This window comes from Coregonus lavaretus (assembly GCF_964263955.1).
Source record: "Coregonus lavaretus genome assembly, chromosome: 34".
NCBI lineage: Eukaryota > Metazoa > Chordata > Actinopteri > Salmoniformes > Salmonidae > Coregonus > Coregonus lavaretus.
In genome coordinates, this window is record NC_140021.1 from 4,847,116 (window position 1) to 4,862,461 (window position 15,346).

The window sequence follows — 15,346 nt, forward strand, 5'->3', positions numbered from 1 at the left end:
CCGTCTTTAGCCAACTCTCTTGCTATCTCTCTCAGAATGACCTTCTTGATCCAAACCAGTCAGGTTTCAGGACTGGTCATTCAACTGAGACTGCTCTTCTCTGTGTCACGGAGGCTCTCCGCACTGCTAAAGCTAACTCTCTCTCCTCTGCTCTTGTCCTTCTAGACCTGTCTGCTGCCTTTGATACTGTGAACCATCAGATCCTCCTCTCCACCCTCTCCGAGCTGGGCATCTCCGGCGCGGCTCACTCCTGGATTGCGTCCTACCTGACCGGTCGCTCCTACCAAGTGGCGTGGCGAGAAGCTGTCTCCGCACCACGTGCTCTCACCACTGGTGTCCCCCAGGGCTCAGTTCTAGGCCCTCTCCTTTTCTCCCTATACACCAAGTCACTTGGCTCTGTCATATCCTCACATGAACTCTCCTATCATTGCTACGCTGACGATACACAACTAATCTTCTCCTTTCCCCCTTCTGATAACCAGGTGGCGAATCGCATCTCTGCATGTCTGGCCGACATATCAGTATGGATGACGGATCACCACCTCAAGCTGAACCCTGGCAAGACGGAGCTGCTCTTCCTCCCGGGGAAGGACTGCCCGTTCCATGATCTCGCCATCACGGTTGACAACTCTGTTGTGTCCTCCTCCCAGAGTGCGAAGAGCCTTGGCGTGACCCTGGACAACACCCTGTCGTTCTCCGCTAACATCAAGGCGGTGACCCGATCCTGCAGGTTCATGCTCTACAACATTCGGAGAGTACGACCCTGCCTTACACAGGAAGCGGCACAGGTCCTAATCCAGGCTCTTGTCATCTCCCGTCTGGATTACTGCAACTCGCTGTTGGCTGGGCTCCCTGCCTGTGCCATTAAACCCCTACAACTCATCCAGAATGCCGCAGCCCGTCTGGTGTTCAACCTTCCCAAGTTCTCTCACGTCACCCCCCTCCTCCGCACACTCCACTGGCTTCCAGTTGAAGCTCGCATCCGTTACAAGACCATGGTGCTTGCCTATGGAGCAGTGAGGGGAACGGCACCTCCGTACCTTCAGGCTCTGATCAGTCCCTACACCCAAACGAGGGCATTGCGTTCATCCACCTCTGGCCTGCTGGCTCCCCTTCCTCTGCGGAAGCATAGTTCCCGCTCAGCCCAGTCAAAACTGTTCGCTGCTCTGGCACCCCAATGGTGGAACAAGCTCCCTCACGACGCCAGGACAGCGGAGTCACTCACCACCTTCCGGAGACATTTGAAACCCCACCTCTTTAAGGAACACCTGGGATAGGATAAAGTAATCCTTCTACCCCCCCCCCCCCCCAAAAAAAAAAGAAGAAAAAAAAAATAATAATAATATAAATAAATAAAATAAAATAAAACGAAAAAAATTAAATAAGAAATAAATAAAAAGATTTAAAAAAATAAAAAAATAATAATAATAATTGTAAAGTGGTTATCCAACTGGCTATAGGGTGAATGCACCAATTTGTAGTCGCTCTGGATAAGAGCGTCTGCTAAATGACGTAAATGTGCCCTTGAGCAAGGCACTTAACCCTAATTGCTCCTGTAAGTCGCTCTGGATAAGAGCGTCTGCTAAATGACTAAAATGTAAAATGTAAAATTAACAATGGGGTCCATAAAGTGCTGAAGGAGGAGTATGGCCTCAAAGATCTGGTTCTTATTCGCTGTGTGTGCCACTCTCTGCAGCTTGCTGTAAGTCATGCTTCCAATGACACCATCCCCCGTAGTGTGGAGTACTTGGTACGAGAGACTTATAACTGGTTTTCAGTGTCTCCAAAGCGCAGGGAGGCCTACAAGGCCATATATGAGACCATCAACTGTGGGGAGAAACCTTTACAGATAACCAAGGTGTGTGCCACACGTTGGCTCTCCATTGAACCCGCGGTTTCACGCATTTTGGACCAGTGGGAGGAGCTTAGGCTGCATTTCGCAGTCACCAAGTCCAGTGAACACTGCTACATGGCTGAGGTTTTATACTCCATGTACAGTGATCCTCAAAACATATTGTATCTGACTTTTTTGAAGTCAGTGCTGGGTGAGGTACAGTTGGCCATCAATGCTTTGGAGGGAGAGCAAGTAGATCCTCTTAAGCTACTTGACAGCTTGGTTAGCCTGATCAAGTCTGTGAGCAGCAGGGTGCTGAATCCACTGGCAAATGTTGATGTACTCAAAGGGCCAATAGATGGATACATCAGTCCCAAACTGTACCTTGGTTACCTTTTTGAGTCAAAGGCAGCTGAGCTCCACCTTGCGCCTGAGGATGAAAACAATGTCCGAAAGCGGTGTGTAGCCTTCACCATCTCCCTCACTAATGAGTTGACTGCCGGACAACATCGAAGCATTGAGGTACATGCCAGTTTTCAATGTGGAGGAAACTCTAAAGCACAATAAGAGCCCTGGAGAAATATAAAAAATAACCAAGCTCCTTGGTTACTCCCCTGCAGAGATAGACAAGATTGTCCAGCAATGGCGTGCCATCCATCTTAGTAAATGGAATGAGACAAAAAACACACTGGGCTACTGGAGTGAGATTTGGAAGTTCAGGGATTCAGCTGATATCAACCCGTTTCAAGAACTTGCAATGGCTGCTGTATCTGTGTTGTCCTTGCCACACTCGAATGCTGAAGTTGAGAGAGTATTCAGCCAGATGAGTGTGGTAAAAAGCAAACTTAGAAATCGGATGTCCTTGCAGACCCTTAACTCCATCCTGTACATTCGATATGGACTGAAGCTGTCTGGTGAGGCTTGCTATGAGCACCAGCTGCCTGATAATGTTTTGCAGCTTTTTGGCAAATCAGCTGCTTACTCATTTAAGTCAGCTCCCTCAGTTGCTGAACCTGCTATAGAGAGCCTTGACCAAAATGACGATGACCCACTCTTTCTGTGAGCCAGCACAGCCTGTGTGTGTGGAGAGGGGGCCTGGAAAAAAACAAACAATTTACCTGAATTAGGGCCAGACTAGTTACCATAATTTTCTCATATTGCCATTGACACTTTTTTGTTATTGTCTCTTTTTGGTCCATTTAGATTGTTAATGTAGATTGTATACAACATTTGTTTTCAAATGTTATGGTTTAAAATGTTCATGTTTTACTGTGACTTGTTGTAGGCTCCTATGTGGACTATAAGGTTAAAAACCAAACCAAACTTAAGAAAACTAAAATTAAAAATTAAAAAATTAAATAACGAAAGAAATACCTAAGTAACTCTGCCAGAGTGTCTCTTTTGGGTCACTTTTGCCGGTCCCAAGCCCGGATAAAGGAGGAGGGTTGGAATTGTGACATAAAAAAAAACAAGAATCGACAGAAGAAAGTTCATTTGTAGTTCTAAATATATTTAGGCTGTTTTTTACTCACTTTTTGTCTCTCCCACGACGTTATTCCTCTCTCCTACAGCGTCCTTCACAATTACATGCTCATGGCCAATTATGCAAATTAGGTGATGACGTCATTTAGCAACTACTAGCGACTTTTAGGACAGCCAATAGCTACTTTCCTTACTGAGGAGTTGGCAACACTGACCTAGGCTACTGTAGATAGCTAGCTATATGGTGCTATTCAAACTGAGGATAATCAATAAATGCAAACAGATATTTTGATTAGCTAGGTAGCTAGCTAGCTAACGTTACCTTGCTAACATTAGCTTGCTTGTCCAGCAGCTAGCCTCTGTAGCTAGCTAACGAACAGGCAAAGAAAGGTAGCTAGCTATATTTGGCTATGGAAGGTTTTTACACAAATTACTTCAGCCATTAGCTAGCTAGAGCCACACAACAACAGCTGACCTCGAAACTAGTCCGAATGGTCGTCACTAGTTACCACAGCCACAAAGTTAGAAGGCCTGCATACTCGACCAATCAGATGAGGGAGTGTGATGACGCGTATGCCGAACGTTATTTATTAGATATAGTAAAACCAACTGTTACAAATAGAAAATGTTAATTGTATGTCTTATTCAAACTCAGCTTGCAAGCTTATCATGATGTTTGTTCTTACTCATAGTTACTGGTCTTAACCCAAAATAGGTTTACTCCAATATCTGTAGTTTTTAAAATGGCATGTAGACAAACAAATTGACACATCTTGATTTTAGATTTTTATTTTCAAAATCCACAAGTAATCCACAAGTAAAACGTCCACAGTTTCACAGAAATGTTCACAGAAATGTTAATGTTTGAAATTGACAGATTTCAACCCTGTTACTTTATTTGGAACCTAGGCACTTACTATAGTCATTTATTTATTTAACTTAACATAGCCTTGCAGTCCACCTTTTTGGCCTTGCAATCCACCTTTTTGGCCTTGCAGTCCACCTTTTTGGCCTTGCAGTCCACCTTTTTGGCCTTGCAGTCCACCTTTTTGGTATTTTGTACCAGTTTCCATCTCTGTACAAAGGCATGGTCTTCAAGCTATGGAAGATGGCAAAACATTGAATAGTAATAATAATATATTGGACTTGCATGGCACTTTTCTAGACACCCAAATCTCTTTACAGTGTAAGGGGAATCTCACCACCCTAACCCCACTTACATATTCTTTATTTGTATTTATTTTATAATAATAATAAATACAAATAAAAATGTAACCTTTATTTTGACAGGAAAGACATATTGAGGCCTAGGTCTCTTTTCCAAATGCGCACTGTATAATACACATTAATTAGACCATCCACCCTCCTCTTCGGAGGACAAAATGAACTTTGTTTTACATTTTAGTTTTTTACTAATATTTTGTTACATACATTATTTATACACTTTACATACATGGTACTTTTATACACAGTATTACATGACAGGGATATAGTTTGACATACACATACAGTGAACCCTCCCAACTGATGTTTTTCCTACCAAAGGCTGTGCATCTGTTGAAGGTCAAGAATATGATATATTACTATTAGAATGAAAGGCTTGTAGGGAAACTAACAATGTTGCTCTATCAAATAGAATAACTATTCTGTGCTTGGAATGGAATCCCTTATGCTAGCTAGCTAGCTCATTTTAGATGAGATTAGCTAAAGTTAGCTACTAGTTATCTAAAAAATTAAAGACAATTTACCCTTTTGCCCAAAACATTTGTCCTTTCTAAATGATATGAATTTTAGTGACGTTGCCAATTCTTGTTTCCGAATGTATTTAGTTATTTGGTCCTCAAACTTCAGCTCGATATATGCCATTTCGAAAATGAGGCGTTCACTGTGAACCGGAATATATGTCATCACACTCCCTCATCTGATTGTTGAAGTAGACCGGCCTTCTGACTGTAGTAACTAGGGAAGACCCATCCAAATGCCAGTCCTAAATTTACATTTTAGTCATTTAGCAGACGCTCTTATCCAGAGCGACTTACAGGAGCAATTAGGGTTAAGTGCCTTGCTTAAGGGCACATCGACAGATTTTTCACCTAGTCGGCTCGGGGATTAGAACCAGCGACCTTTCGGTTACTGGCACAACGCTCTTACCCACTAAGCTACCTGCCGCCCTAAATCTTTCAACAAACATAGCTTGTTAGCTAGCTAGCTAGATCAGTTCAAAACCAACACTAAACTTTGGGCAAATTGTCATGCCGCTACCTTACAATGCATGCAATGGGCTTTTGCAAGCTAGCTAGCTACTCCATAGTCCAAGCTACAGTAAGAGCTGGCAGATGGTTTGAATCCTAAGCAACCTGTATACAAATTGTTTAAAGGACAATATACCAACATACAGTAGCTACTGTAGTAGTTAAAAGCTGTGTGCTGGAAAACCTTGGTAGAGCATTGGTGGAATAAGCATTGTGGTGCTCCTGAATTTCCTTTATTTTTCGGCTTCAGACCAATGCCTACTTCTCATTTAAACATCGTTTTGTGTTTTTAATACATTATATGGTCCTGAGTGGCGCAGTGGTCTAAGGCAGTGCTAACTGTGCCACTAGAGATCCTGGTTCGAATCCAGGCTCTGTCGCGACCGGGAGACTCATGGGCGGCGCACAATTGGCCCAGCGTCGTCCAGGGTAGGGGAGGGAATGGCCGGCAGGGATGTAGCTCAGTTGATAGAGCATGGCGTTTGCAACGCCAGGGTTGTGGGTTCGTTTCCCACGGGGGGCCAGTATAAAAAATTAATAAAAATATAACAAAAAAGTAAAAAAATAAAAAAAGGAGCAAAAGGAAATATTATATACAGTGGGGGAAAAAAGTATTTAGTCAGCCACCAATTGTGCAAGTTCTCCCACTTAAAAAGATGAGAGAGGCCTGTAATTTTCATCATAGGTACACGTCAACTATGACAGACAAATTGAGGAATAAAATCCAGAAAATCACATTGTAGGATTTTCAATGAATTTGTTTGCAAATTATGGTGGAAAATAAGTATTTGGTCACCTACAAACAAGCAAGATTTCTGGCTCTTACAGACCTGTAACTTCTTCTTTAAGGGGCTCCTCTGTCCTCCACTCGTTACCTGTATTAATGGCACCTGTTTGAACTTGTTATCAGTATAAAAGACACCTGTCCACAACCTCAAACAGTCACACTCCAAACTCCACTATGGCCATGACCAAAGAGCTGTCAAAGGACACCAGAAACAAAATTGTAGACCTGCACCAGGCTGGGAAGACTGAATCTGCAATAGGTAAGCAGCTTGGTTTGAAGAAATCAACTGTGGGAGCAATTATTAGGAAATGGAAGACATACAAGACCACTGATAATCTCCCTCGATCTGGGGCTCCACGCAAGATCTCACCCCGTGGGGTCAAAATGATCACAAGAACGGTGAGCAAAAATCCCAGAACCACACGGGGGGACCTAGTGAATGACCTGCAGAGAGCTGGGACCAAAGTAACAAAGCCTACCATCAGTAACACACTACGCCGCCAGGGACTCAAATCCTGCAGTGCCAGACGTGTCCCCCTGCTTAAGCCAGTACATGTCCAGGCCCGTCTGAAGTTTGCTAGAGTGCATTTGGATGATCCAGAAGAGGATTGGGAGAATGTCATATGGTCAGATGAAACCAAAATATAACTTTTTGGTAAAAACTCAACTCGTCGTGTTTGGAGGACAAAGAATGCTGAGTTGCATCCAAAGAACACCATACCTACTGTGAAGCATGGGGGTGGAAACATCATGCTTTGGGGCTGTTTTTCTGCAAAGGGACCAGGACGACTGATCCGTGTAAAGGAAAGAATGAATGGGGCCATGTATCGTGAGATTTTGAGTGAAAACCTCCTTCCATCAGCAAGGGCATTGAAGATGAAACGTGGCTGGGTCTTTCAGCATGACAATGATCCCAAACACACCGCCCGGGCAACGAAGGAGTGGCTTCGTAAGAAGCATTTCAAGGTCCTGGAGTGGCCTAGCCAGTCTCCAGATCTCAACCCCATAGAAAATCTTTGGAGGGAGTTGAAAGTCCGTGTTGCCCAGCGACAGCCCCAAAACATCACTGCTCTAGAGGAGATCTGCATGGAGGAATGGGCCAAAATACCAGCAACAGTGTGTGAAAACCTTGTGAAGACTTACAGAAAACGTTTGACCTGTGTCATTGCCAACAAAGGTTATATAACAAAGTATTGAGAAACTTTTGTTATTGACCAAATACTTATTTTCCACCATAATTTGCAAATAAATTCATAAAAAATCCTACAATGTGATTTTCTTGAGAAAAAAAATCTAATTTCGTCTGTCTTAGTTGATGTGTACCTATGATGAAAATTACAGGCCTCTCTCATCTTTTTAAGTGGGAGAACTTGCACAATTGGTGGCTGAATAAATACTTTTTTCCCCCACTGTATATGTATTCACTAACTGTAAGTCGCGCTGGATAAGAGCGTCTGCTAAATGACTAAAATGTAAAATGTTACAATGGTTACTTCCCGGCAATTCAGTGCACCACAACAGGTAACCACATGTTTGAAATTAATCACCAAGTACCAAATTGTATGTACTGGTGCTTGTTTCAAATGAATCTCCAAGAAAGCAGAGGGAGATTATTAGGTAAATAGAGGACGGTAAAACAAAGGGCAACCGTTAAATGAATATAATCCAGATCCCCCATTCCAACCCTGTATTACTCAAAGTGTAAAGGGATCATTGACAGTGGCAAGCTTTATGGCAGATTGTGGTGTGTGGGCGTTAGGCTTAATGGTGTGGGTGAAACGTTGGACGCCCATCTTCCAAACCATATCCCCTTAGGGGAACAGGCTTACGGTACCAACACAGCTACTGTTACGGACCCCACCAGGAGGATTCCTTATCAGCTCTGTCCCTTAACAACCTGGAGCAGAGGATCCACCCTTCTCCCGCAACTACAGGCAACCCAGCCATGCGTGATCATCATCACGGGCAGCACCTGGAACTTTTGTTGGTCCGAGTCCAAATACCACTGGATTTAGTGCAGTTGGATGGGCTCCAGAGAAACCAGTGATGGGGCCACTCCTTCCTGCCTAGCCAGATAGGTAGCTAGCTCCGTTTTGGAGGGAGGAGGGTCAGATGCTTTGTACCTAATTACAGAATACGATGATTTTCAGTAGTCTTCTGGTAAACCTGCCTCTGGGTTCCCATTATTGATGTTAAACCCCAAGGACATACGCACATATGGGCTCCTATCTCTGAGCCGCTTTATTAATTCACCATAATATACCTCCTCTCTCGCATGCATCCGCTGACATTGTGGTGGGAAACGGGGCCCCATAATGAAGAAAAGTGACTGTGTCTGTGCTGTTTGTTTGCTTCTGAAGTGAAACGTAACACAGGCGCTGTAGCCATGTTGTCCCTCAAATCTGTGCTCCCAGCATCCCCCTCTCCTTCAACACAAATTAATAGACAACTGCCACTGAGCCGTTAAATTGCTTTGCATTCGCCGGCTGCCGACAACTGGATTTTTATTTTTATTAGAACAAAAGCCTTCTGCTCTGCTTTTTGTGTTTTTTTAAATGACTTCCCTTTTCGAGGTTGCTCAAAAACAGTCATAGTGAGTGGTATATTACTTTTGTCATCATCAATATTGGGTGAAAGCATACATTAGGATTTTTTTTGTTCTGTCTCCATATGAACATCACTGTGTTACAGTGGGGAAAAAAAGTATTTAGTCAGCCACCAATTGTGCAAGTTCTCCCACTTAAAAAGATGAGAGAGGCCTGTAATTTTCAGCATAGGTACACGTCAAATATGACAGACAAAATGAGAAAAAAAATCCAGAAAATCACATTGTAGGATTTTTAATGAATTTATTTGCAAATTATGGTGGAAAATAAGTATTTGGTCACCTACAAACAAGCAAGATTTCTGGCTCTCACAGACCAGTAACTTCTTCTTTAAGAGGCTCCTCTGTCCTCCACTCGTTACCTGTATTAATGGCACCTGTTTGAACTTGTTATCAGTATAAAAGACACCTGTCCACAACCTCAAACAGTCACACTCCAAACTCCACTATGGCCAAGACCAAAGAGCTGTCAAAGGACACCAGAAACAAAATTGTAGACCTGCACCAGGCTGGGAAGACTGAATCTGCAATAGGTAAGCAGCTTGGTTTGAAGAAATCAACTGTGGGAGCAATTATTAGGAAATGGAAGACATACAAGACCACTGATAATCTCCCTCGATCTGGGGCTCCACGCAAGATCTCACCCCGTTGGGTCAAAATGATCACAAGAACGGTGAGCAAAAATCCCAGAACCACACGGGGGGACCTAGTGAATGACCTGCAGAGAGCTGGGACCAAAGTAACAAAGCCTACCATCAGTAACACACTACGCCGCCAGGGACTCAAATCCTGCAGTGCTAGACGTGTCCCCCTGCTTAAGCCAGTACATGTCCAGGCCCGTCTGAAGTTTGCTAGAGTGCATCCAGAAGAGGATTGGGAGAAAGTCATATGGTCAGATGAAACCAAAATAGAACTTTTTGGTAAAAACTCAACTTGTCGTGTTTGGAGGACAAAGAATGCTGAGTTGCATCCAAAGAACACCATACCTACTGTGAAGCATGGGAGTGAAAACATCATACTTTGGGGCTGTTTTTCTGCAAAGGGACCAGGACGACTGATCCGTGTAAAGGAAAAATGAATGGGGCCATGTATCGTGAGATTTTGAGTGAAAACCTCCTTCCATCAGCAAGGGCATTGAAGATGAAACATGGCTGGGTCTTTCAGCATGACAATGATCCCAAACACACCACCCGGGCAACGAAGGAGTGGCTTCGTAAGAAGCATTTCAAGGTCCTGGAGTCTCCAGATCTCAAACCCATAGAAAATATTTGGAGGGAGTTGAAAGTCCGTGTTGCCCAGCGACAGCCCCAAAACATCACTGCTCTAGAGGAGATCTGCATGGAGGAATGGGCCAAAATACCAGCAACAGTGTGTGAAAACCTTGTGAAGACTTACAGAAAACGTTTGACCTGTGTCATTGCCAACAAAGGGTATATAACAAAGTATTGAGAAACTTTTGATATTGACCAAATACTTATTTTCCACCATAATTTGCAAATAAATTCATTAAAAATCCTACAATGTGATTTTCTGGAATATTTTTTCTCATTTTGTCTGTCTATCATAGTTGACGTGTACCTATGATGAAAATTACAGGCCTCCCTCATCTTTTTAAGTGGGAGAACTTGCACAATTGGTGGCTGACTAAATACTTTTTTTCCCCACTGTATGTACTGTAGTTGGTTCCCAAAGAGATGAAATAAAGGCCTTACTTGAGTTCTAGGCTGTTTCCATTCAATATCAAGATCTCTCCACCCAAGAAGTGTGCACTGCACACACCAGCTGTGTACTGATATATTCCTGTTGTTTACCACCATTACTCCTCCTTCGCATGACAGCCACACACTCACCCACCCCCATTCTCTCATCCCCACATTCTCATCCCCCAACATTCTCACCCCCCCATTCTCTCATCACCCACATTCTCTCATCCCCCACATTCTTACCCCCCCATTCTCTCATCCCCCCCATTCTCTCATCCCTCCATCCTCTCATCTTCCCATCCTCTCCACCACCACCAGAGATGTTTTCCACCATCTAACAGGCTTTATTTCCCCTCCCTTACCTTATCCCTCTACCTTGCGGTTGAGGGGGTCCTGCTCTTGAACATAGTCAGGGGGAATCTCCCTCAAGTCGGTTGTTGTGTACCCGTGCGTTGCCTTGCCACATATGCATGTCATGGAGTGTCAGGGCCAAGGTGGGCCCCTGATGTGATCGGCCCTGATGGCAGCATATTCTCTGCTGATGGCGGTCATGGCGGTGCCCAGGTATCAAGCCAACACAGCGCTCCCTTCATACGAGAGGTCTGTTATGGGGCCGACTGGCCCACAACTATCCCCCCGCTCTTCCCAGGCTGCGTCAGGATTCAACATGGCAGCCCTATTTTTCTAACGTCGTTGGACCCCCTTGCTCCACTTCCCTCATTTGACCCCTTATTCTTCCATTCCACTGAGTTCCACCTTTGAAAAGTCCCTTATACACAGACCAGACAGGAACCTGCTCCTGGAACACCTAGCCTCTATATAGCTAGCTCCACGGTGTAGGCTTACAGGCTCCTATTGTATACCTACTGATGGTATATAGGCTATGATACAGGTATAAAGAGTGTTTTTTTCCCCCTCCCTGGCTGCTTAAAGATGCACTGTGCATTATTTAAGTAGTATATAATTAAATACGTGGCTTTGCAAGAGACTTTCAGAGAGATTTTCCACACACTGAGTGCTGTACTGGCACCCAGGGGGCTGATTGCTGTCTGGCACCCAGGGGGCTGATTGCTGCCTAGCTGTGCAGCACCATGCAAGAGAGAGAGAGATAGAGAGAGAGAGAGAGAGAGAGAGAGGAGCAGTGGTTAACATTCTTCATTTGCCCGTCACTTGTATTTATTGGAACTCATCTGTAACAGGGCTTGGCAATGATTTATATATTGATTTGAAAAATAAATACAAGTGATAGAAACCTGGTGTAATGATGGACTGTCACGACATGCAGGAGTAAGGATATGAAACATTGGGAGGAAATTAGATATTATGCCCCCAAGACAACAGCAGTCGCCAGCCCATTCATTATTAGCTTGATATTTATTATTAAGAATTTCTCTTCATGAGTGACTGCATAATATTTGGGCCGGCTCAAGCTGTTAAGTCCCTGACAGGAATGAAGTGTGTGGACCTTGTGGTTGCTGGCTGCTGACAGCAAATCTGGAGTGGAAGACTTATTACATGCATTAATGTAACACATACACACACACACCGATATGCTACACACTCACACGTATTTTCATGCAAGGATGGACGGATGTAGTTAACATAACTTGGACACATCATGATCTGAATATATACACAGGGTTGTCATGGCCACCGGGGATCACCCACTTTACATTCCAGCACACACACACAAATATTTGTTGCAGTGCAGACACATCTATCTGTTCTAAGCCCACCAGGTATATAACAATGAATACGATAAAGTAAAGCACACTTACATCATGAACGGAAACGGGTGCTCATACATGCTTATCATTCCAGACTCACTAGAGTACATTTACTGGTACAGTGGGGAAGATCAAGGGACAGCTGTTTAAAGGAATTCCTACTTTCCTTGCCAAGGCTTTCACCACTAGTTTAAAAAGGACTTTATAATCACAGACAGCACAGTCAAATAAATCCTAACGACATACAGTAGGGCTGCCAGGGACATTCTTTTTTTATTGTCGAGGAACAGACGAAGGAAAATTAGGATCATCCCATTTCTCCAGCTCACTTTACCAGGCACCTTGCTAATTATGACTGCAATCACTGATACATGTTGCATCCTTTACAGGAATTACAGCGAGGAGGACGGTAAACATCTGCCCCGGGGCTGCGGAAATATGTCCCTGCTCAACAGACGGCCTTCATATTAGGAGTGTGTTTATTTTGAGGCAGGAGGGTGGTAATGAGTTTGGGTGGAAGGTGCTGCTGCGGGGAAGTGTACTGGCTCAATGTTGGAGGAAGGCCCAACGTCAAGAAAGGGTAGTGTTCGGTTTTGAACTTGTCCAATAAGAAAATGTATGCAATTTTTTGTTTTCTGTTGCAAAACGTTTTGCTACGGTGTGTCCAAATGAACATGACTCAGGTTTCACCGCATTTCAACATGATAGGACACTTCTGTTGAAAGAATCTGTGTTGACTTTCCTTACCCTACAACAGGGGTCCCTAATTACATACAGCCGTGGGCCGATTTTTCTTTGTGTGGATGGTCGGGGTGCCGGAACACTGCAAATTGACTGCAAGAATCCCAAACAGATATAGTATTTGACAAAAACAAAATCATTTCAAACCTTGATTACACTGGGATACCATCACATATGCCTCTCTGTTTCTGCGTGGGAATACTTGGAAACAGATTTCTGAAATTAAAATCACTGTGAGCTGATTTCCTGGTGATTTTACCAGGAATGTGTCCAACAACAAAAATGTAATAAATAATAACAAATAAATAAATGTGTTGCTCAGAGAACTTGGGGGGCCAAATAAAATCCCCAGCGGGCTGCCTGTTGGGGAACACTGCCCTACAAAGTACAAATGACTAGCTACCTAAATGAAGTAATACCTCTTCATTTACTATCCTTCTGTTGACTTATTGTCCATCCATACTCCCTTTATCATCCTATATCAATAACCATCGTTTCCATCCAGTCTCCACAGATCTACCCAAGCCATCCACTGACTACACCCCAGATGTGTGAGGCACAAAGGGAGAGCTCATGACCTACTTTAGGTCTACTAGCTGATGGAAGCCCAGCATTACAGGACACCCTCACTCCACACAGCCTTCATGTGAATCCAGCGACTACTCTCCCTCCCTCCCTCACCCACCCAGACCCAAGGATGAAAACGGCTGCTCCCGCTGAACTAAGAGCTGTAATGAATAGGCTGCCAGACCACCCCACTGTGGCAATTTGAAGAGGTCAACATTATATACCACCCTATTTGCTGTTGCGATGAGCTGTAGACAACTCCCATTATTTATTGGGAGAGGCCAGCGGAACAGCGCAGAGGTCACTGGACCCAGGTAAACGGGTGACATAAATAAGAGAGAGAGAGCGAGAGAGACAGAGTGTGAGAGAGAGAGAGAGAGAGACGGCGAGTGTGTGATAGAGAGAGAGAGGCGGCGAGTGTGTGTGTGTGTGAGAGAGAGAGAGAGAGAGAGAGAGAGAGAGAGAGAGAGAGAGGCAGAAACAAAGACAAAGATTCCTGTACTCCTACTATGTGTCCATTTATTGAGCGGTTACTCAGAGGAACGTGTTGGTTCAAAAACGTCTGGGAGGTTGTTTCCTACCAGTGGTGGTCCTATATTTGGATTAAAGGTGTTATTGGTGATTTTACCATTTTCTCTACATATGATTTTATGATAATTAGGATCTGTTTACCCGAAGTGGACAGGGACACCAAAGTCAAAATATGCAACGTTTGATGGATGATTAAAATGTTGCATTTCAAACTGGGGGTTAGCCTTTATTTTTTATTATTTTTTGTTAGAGGGTTCTCGTGGTGCTAGAAGACAAATGGTGTAGTTTTCCGTGGGTCAACAGGGTTTTCTATCCCATAATGTCCTTTCAGAGGGATGGAAGAAGCACTGCTCCCTCCCTCTGCAGCATGGAATGAACCATGGGCAACTGCATCTCAGCGGTTGATTATAGAGGTCTAGTGCCTAACATCATAATACCAACCTCTCAACATACAGTGAATGATAGCCTATCCGTGGTTGTTACATCGTATGAGGTCACCGCAGCATCACGTCAAAAAATGTATCCGCAAAAAATATTTTAAATAATAATTAAATAATATTTCTTCTGGTGTAGTTCAAAAACACCAAAATGTTCGAAAGAATCCACAAAATATCTCTCCAATCGATTTTTGTCTTTTGCAGGAAATAAAGGGTGAAAGACGTTTGTGTAACACTTGCCACTCCATAGATGAACCCAAATGAACAGTCCTGCGAGGGTTCCACTGTAGCCTGGAGACACTGGAACCTTGAGGAGGAGCTATCACTTTGTCAGCGCTGAGAAGCTGAAAGCTTTTATGAAATACCAAATTACTAATTGCCCTGTGTTGTTTTCTTGCCTGGATGTCAGCTTGTAACATCTCCACTTCCATTAGATCTCTAACAGAGCAGTATCTTGCCCCATACAGAGCTGGCTAATATTGTAATTTCACACCAAGCTACGGAGGACCAGTGTAATTTTCCCTCAAATCATTTAAATTAGCTGATGGACTATTTGTATTGGCAAACTCTTACAGATTGCACCTATAATACCATAGTCAGGTTTACCCTTTAGACGTAGACTAGGGTCCACCCTTTAGACGTAGACTAGGGTCCACCCTTTAGACGTAGACTAGGGTCCA